Raw genomic sequence first — 6,299 nt, 5'->3', positions numbered from 1 at the left:
TCCCCGGCCGGCGCGAATTCCGGGCCGCGACCGCTAACTTACGGGACCCCGATTGGCCCCGCGGACCAGCCGGCGGGACCTCCGTGACCGCCTATCCGCCTGCGCTGGTTCCCCGGCCGGCGCGAATTCCGGGCCGCGACCGCTAACTTACGGGACCCCGATTGGCCCGCGGACCAGCCGGCGGGACCTCCGTGACCGCCTATCCGCCTGCGCTGGTTCCCCGGCCGGCGCGAATTCCGGGCCGCGACCGCTAACTTACGGGACCCCGATTGGCCCGCGGACCAGCCGGCGGGACCTCCGTGACCGGCCTATCCGCCTGCGCTGGTTCCCCGGCCGGCGCGAATTCCGGGCCGCGACCGCTAACTTACGGGACCCCGATTGGCCCGCGGACCAGCCGGCGGGACCTCCGTGACCGCCTATCCGCCTGCGCTGGTTCCCCCGGCCGGCGCGAATTCCGGGCCGCGACCGCTAACTTACGGGACCCCGATTGGCCCGCGGACCAGCCGGCGGGACCTCCGTGACCGCCTATCCGCCTGCGCTGGTTCCCCCGGCCGGCGCGAATTCCGGGCCGCGACCGCTAACTTACGGGACCCCCAATTGGCCCGCGGACCAGCCGGCGGGACCTCCGTGACCGCCTATTCCGCCTCCGCTGGTTCCCCGCTCGGCGTGGATTCCGGACCGCGACCGCTAAATTACGGGACCCAAATTGGCCCGCGGACCAGCCGGCGGGACCTCCGTGACCGCCTATCCGCCTTCGCTGGTTCCCCGGTCGGCCACAGATGACGAATATTCGGCCTCTCGCTCTGGAAGTCCTGCCGACTTAGCCGAAAATTTTCTAAGTGCCATCGGCTCTCGCTCGGAAAAGTGTCCGCCTCGTCTGGTTCCCCAGCTCGGCCTCAGAATTCGAAAATTCGGCCTCTCTGAGGTACCAGGGGTAGGCTTTATGTACTTGGTCCCCCCAGTTAGTGTACTCATCACTTTACCCCCCTTTCGCAAAATATAGTCGGCACGTATGTGCAGAACTGTTTATTTTCATTTTAAAAATTTTCTAAGTGCCAGCGGAAGCTGTCACACGAACTGTCCGAGCTACCACGGTGCCCATCCCGGGCAGTGACGGCAAAAGGCCGATGTGTGTTTGATGGAAGTCTGAATAATTTCTAAGTGCCAACGGCTCAACCGCCGTAAAGTGTCCGCCTCGGCTGGTTCTCCCGGTCGGCCCGAACGAGCGAAAATTCGGCCTCTTCCCCTGGAGGTCCGGAACATTTTGGCGAATATTTTCAAAGTGCCAACGGCTGTTCCGCCGTAACGTGTCCGACCCGGCTGGTTCCTCCGGTCGGCCCGAACGAGCGAAAATTCGGCCTCTTCCCCTGGAGGTCCGGACGACTTTGGCGAATATTTTCTAAGTGCGAACGGCTGTTGCGCCGTAACGTGTCCGACCCGGCTGGTTCCTCCGGTCGGCCTGAACGAGCGAAAATTCGGCCTCTTCCCCTGGAGGTCCGGACGACTTTGGCGAATATTTTCAAAGTGCCAACGGCTGTTGGGCCGTAAAGTGTCCGACCCGGCTGGTTCCTCCGGTCGGCCCGAACGAGCGAAAATTCGGCCTCTTCCCCTGGAGGTCCGGAACATTTTGGCGAATATTTTCAAAGTGCCAACGGCTGTTGCGCCGTAACGTGTCCGACCCGGCCGGTTCCTCCGGTCGGCCCGAACGAGCGAAAATTCGGCCTCTTCCCCTGGAGGTCCGGAACATTTTGGCGAATATTTTCAAAGTGCCAACGGCCGTTCCGCCGTAAAGTGTCCGACCCGGCTGGTTCCTCCGGTCGGCCCGAACGAGCGAAAATTCGGCCTCTTCCCCTGGAGGTCCGGACGACTTTGGCGAATATTTTCAAAGTGCCAACGGCTGTTGGGCCGTAAAGTGTCCGACCCGGCTGGTTCCTCCGGTCGGCCCGAACGAGCGAAAATTCGGCCTCTTAACCCTGGAGGTCCGTTCAAGTTTAACGAATAATTTCTAAGTGCTAACGGCTGTTGCGCCGTAACGTGTCCGACCCGGCCGGTTCCTCCGGTCGGCCCGAACGAGCGAAAATACGGCCTCTTCCCCTGGAGGTCCGGAACATTTTGGCGAATATTTTCAAAGTGCCAACGGCTGTTGCGCCGTAACGTGTCCGACCCGGCTGGTTCCTCCGGTCGGCCCGAACGAGCGAAAATTCGGCCTCTTCCCCTGGAGGTCCGTTCAAGATTAACGAATATTTTCTAAGTGCCAACGGCTCTTGCGCCGAAAAGCGTCCGCCTCGGCTGGTTCCCGATGTCGGCCAGAACAAGTGAAAATTCGGCCTCTTCCCCTGGAAGTCCGGCCGAGTTCGGCGAATATTTCCTAAGTGCCAACGGCTGTTCCGCCGTAAAGAGTCCGACTCGGCTGGTTCCCGATGTCGGCCAGAACAAGTGAAAATTCGGCCTCTTCCCCTGGAGGTCCGTTCAAGATTAACGAATATTTTCTAAGTGCCAACGGCTCTTGCGCCGAAAAGCGTCCGACTCGGCTGGTTCCCGATGTCGGCCAGAACAAGTGAAAATTCGGCCTCTTCCCCTGGAGGTCCGTTCAAGATTAACGAATATTTTCTAAGTGCCAACGGCTGCTCCGCCGTAAAGCGTCCGCTTCGGCTGGTTCCCGATGTCGGCCAGAACAAGTGAAAATTCGGCCTCTTCCCCTGGAGGTCCGTTCAAGATTAACGAATATTTTCTAAGTGCCAACGGCTCTTGCGCCGAAAAGCGTCCGCCTCGGCTGGTTCCCGATGTCGGCCAGAACAAGTGAAAATTCGGCCTCTTCCCCTGGAGGTCCGTTCACGATTAACGAATATTTTCTAAGTGCCAACGGCTCTTGCGCCGAAAAGCGTCCGCCTCGGCTGGTTCCCGATGTCGGCCAGAACAAGTGAAAATTCGGCCTCTTCCCCTGGAGGTCCGTTCAAGATTAACGAATATTTTCTAAGTGCCAACGGCTCTTGCGCCGAAAAGCGTCCGCCTCGGCTGGTTCCCGCGGTCGGACACAAAATGTGTCAATTCGGCCTCTCTGAGGTACCAGGGGTGGGCTTTATGTACTTGGTCCCCCCACTTAGTGTACTCATCACTTTACCCCCATTTCGCAAAATATAGTCGGCACGTATGTGCAGAACTGTTTATTTTCATTTTAAAAATTGTCTAAGTGCCAGCGGAAGCTGTCACGCGAACTGTCCGAGCTACCACGGTGCCCATCCCGGGCAGTGACGGCAAAAGGCCGATGTGTGTTTGATGGAAGTCTGAATAATTTCTAAGTGCCAACGGCTCAACCGCCGTAAAGTGTCCGCCTCGGCTGGTTCTCCCGGTCGGCCCGAACGAGCGAAAATTCGGCCTCTTCCCCTGGAGGTCCGGAACATTTTGGCGAATATTTCCTAAGTGCCAACGGCTGCTCCGCCGTAAAGTGTCCGCCTCGGCTGGTTCCCCCGGTCGGCCAGAACAAGTGAAAATTCGGCCTCTTCCCCTGGAGGTCCGGAACATTTTGGCGAATATTTCCTAAGTGCCAACGGCTGCTCCGCCGTAAAGTGTCCGCCTCGGCCGGTTCACCCGGTCGGCCAGAACAAGTGAAAATTTGGCCTCTTCCCCTGGAGGTCCGGAACATTTTGGCGAATATTTCCTAAGTGCCAACGGCTGCTCCGCCGTAAAGTGTCCGCCTCGGCCGGTTCACCCGGTCGGCCAGAACAAGTGAAAATTTGGCCTCTTCCCCTGGAGGTCCGGAACATTTTGGCGAATATTTCCTAAGTGCCAACGGCTGCTCCGCCGTAAAGTGTCCGACTCGGCTGGTTCCCCCGGTCGGCCAGAACAAGTGAAAAATCGGCCTCTTCCCCTGGAAGTCCGGCCGAGTTAAGGCAAATATTTCCTAAGTGCCAACGGCTGCTCAGCCTTAAAGTGTCCGACTCGGCTGGTTCCCGATGTCGGCCAGAACAAGTGAAAATCCGGCCTCTTCCCCTGGAAGTCCGGCCGAGTTAAGGCAAATATTTCCTAAGTGCCAACGGCTGCTCAGCCTTTAAGTGTCCGACTCGGCTGGTTCCCGATGTTGGCCAGAACAAGTGAAAATCCGGCCTCTTCCCCTGGAAGTCCGGCCGAGTTAAGGCAAATATTTCCTAAGTGCCAAGGGCTGCTCAGCCTTAAAGGGCCCGACTCGTCTGGTTCCCGATGTCGGCCAGAACAAGTGACAATTCGGCCTCTTCCCCTGGAGGTCTTTTCAAGTTTAACGAATATTTTCTAAGTGCCGACGGCTGCTCCGCCTTAAAGCGTCCGACTCGGCTGGTTCCCGATGTCGGCCAGAACAAGTGACAATTCGGCCTCTTCCCCTGGAGGTCCTTTCAAGTTTAACGAATATTTTCTAAGTGCCAACGGCTGCTCCGCCTTAAAGCGTCCGACTCGGCTGGTTCCCGATGTCGGCCAGAACAGGTGAAAATTCGGCCTCTTCCCCTGGAGGTCCGTTCAAGTTTGGCGAATATTTTCTAAGTGCCAACGGCTGCTCCGCCTTAAAGTGTCCGACTCGGCTGGTTCCCGATGTCGGGCAGAACAAGTGACAATTCGGCCTCTTCCCCTGGAAGTCCGGCCGAGTTTGGCGAATATTTTCTAAGTGCCAACGGCTGCTCCGCCGTAAAGAGTCCGACTCGGCTGGTTCCCGATGTCGGCCAGAACAAGTGACAATTCGGCCTCTTCCCCTGGAGGTCCTTTGAAGTTTAGCGAATATTTTCTAAGTTCCAACGGCTCTTGCGCCGAAAAGCGTCCGACTCGGCTGGTTCCCGATGTCGGCCAGAACAGGTGAAAATTCGGCCTCTTCCCCTGGAGGTCCGTTCAAGTTTGGCGAATATTTTCTAAGTGCCAACGGCTGCTCCGCCTTAAAGTGTCCGACTCGGCTGGTTCCCGATGTCGGGCAGAACAAGTGACAATTCGGCCTCTTCCCCTGGAAGTCCGGCCGAGTTTGGCGAATATTTTCTAAGTGCCAACGGCTGCTCCGCCGTAAAGAGTCCGACTCGGCTGGTTCCCGATGTCGGCCAGAAAAAGTGACAATTCGGCCTCTTCCCCTGGAGGTCCTTTGAAGTTTAGCGAATATTTTCTAAGTGCCAACGGCTCTTGCGCCGAAAAGCGTCCGCCTCGGCTGGTTCCCGCGGTCGGCCGTAATAGGCGAAAATTCGGCCTCTTCCCCTGGAGCGACCTCCAAATTTGGGCGAAATTTTTCTAAGTGCCTAAAGGTACCAGGGGTTTGGGTACCAGGGGTGCAGTACGAACTGGTCTTTTGTCAACCCATGTACTTTTTCTAGAGTACATGGGTTGGTCCCCCCACTTAGTGTACTCATCACTTTACCCCCCTTTCGCAAAATATAGTCAGAACGAGCATGGGGGACGCAATTGTTTTCCATGCAAATCAATTGGGCCTGGTCCGAGCGCTGGTAACGGCCGCCAGCAAGCGTCCCCTGCTCGGATAGCAGAACTGAAGAAGGCACGGCACTTCCAGAGAGAGAGAGAAAATTTTCTAAGTGCCACATTTCTCAAAAATTTTCAAAGTGCCACATTTCTCAAAAATTTTCAAAGTGCCACATTTCTCAAAAATTTTCAAAGTGCCACATCTCTCAAAAATGTTCAAAGTGCCACATCTCTGAAAAACTTTCTAAGTGCCACATCTCTGAAAAACTTTCTAAGTGCCACATCTCTGAAAAACTTTCTAAGTGCCACATCTCTGAAAAATTTTCTAAGTGCCACAGCACGGCTGTGAAATATTCAAAGTCCTACAGGCATTGGCAGAATCCGCGGACGGCCGTCTGCTCCCGGCGGCCGCCGCGAAGCTACTACCCCCTCCCGGGGACGGCTGTCTGCTCCCGGCAGCCGTCCTTACCCCCCTCCCCCGTTTGCACCGCCTGAAGTTAGACCCGCCTTGGTAGGGCCCCCACCGGCCCCGGCTCGCCGGCGTTGGGTGGACGGTTCCTGCCCACTTGCGGGTCCCGGTCGCTTGGCAACCGACCGGGGAGGACCAGCCGCCTCCTTAAACACAGGCTGGAAGGGAAATCCGATCAAGCTACGGAGGACCGGCCGCCTCCTTAAACACAGGCCGGAAGGGAAATCCGATCAAGCTACGGAGGACCGGTCGCCTCCCTAAACACAGGCCGGGCAAAAATCTGCGAATGGGCCCGTCAAGGGTAGTGGGTCATCCAAGGAGGGAGGTACCGGCCGCCTCCTTAAACACAGGCCGGGCAAAAATCTGCGAATGGCCCGTCAAGGGTAGAAGGTCATCCAAGGAGGGAGGT

This window comes from Syngnathus scovelli, unplaced genomic scaffold (assembly GCF_024217435.2).
Source record: "Syngnathus scovelli strain Florida unplaced genomic scaffold, RoL_Ssco_1.2 HiC_scaffold_346, whole genome shotgun sequence".
Classification (NCBI taxonomy): domain Eukaryota; kingdom Metazoa; phylum Chordata; class Actinopteri; order Syngnathiformes; family Syngnathidae; genus Syngnathus; species Syngnathus scovelli.
The sequence above is the reverse complement of the archived record's forward strand: the minus strand, read 5'-3'. Positions refer to the sequence as shown.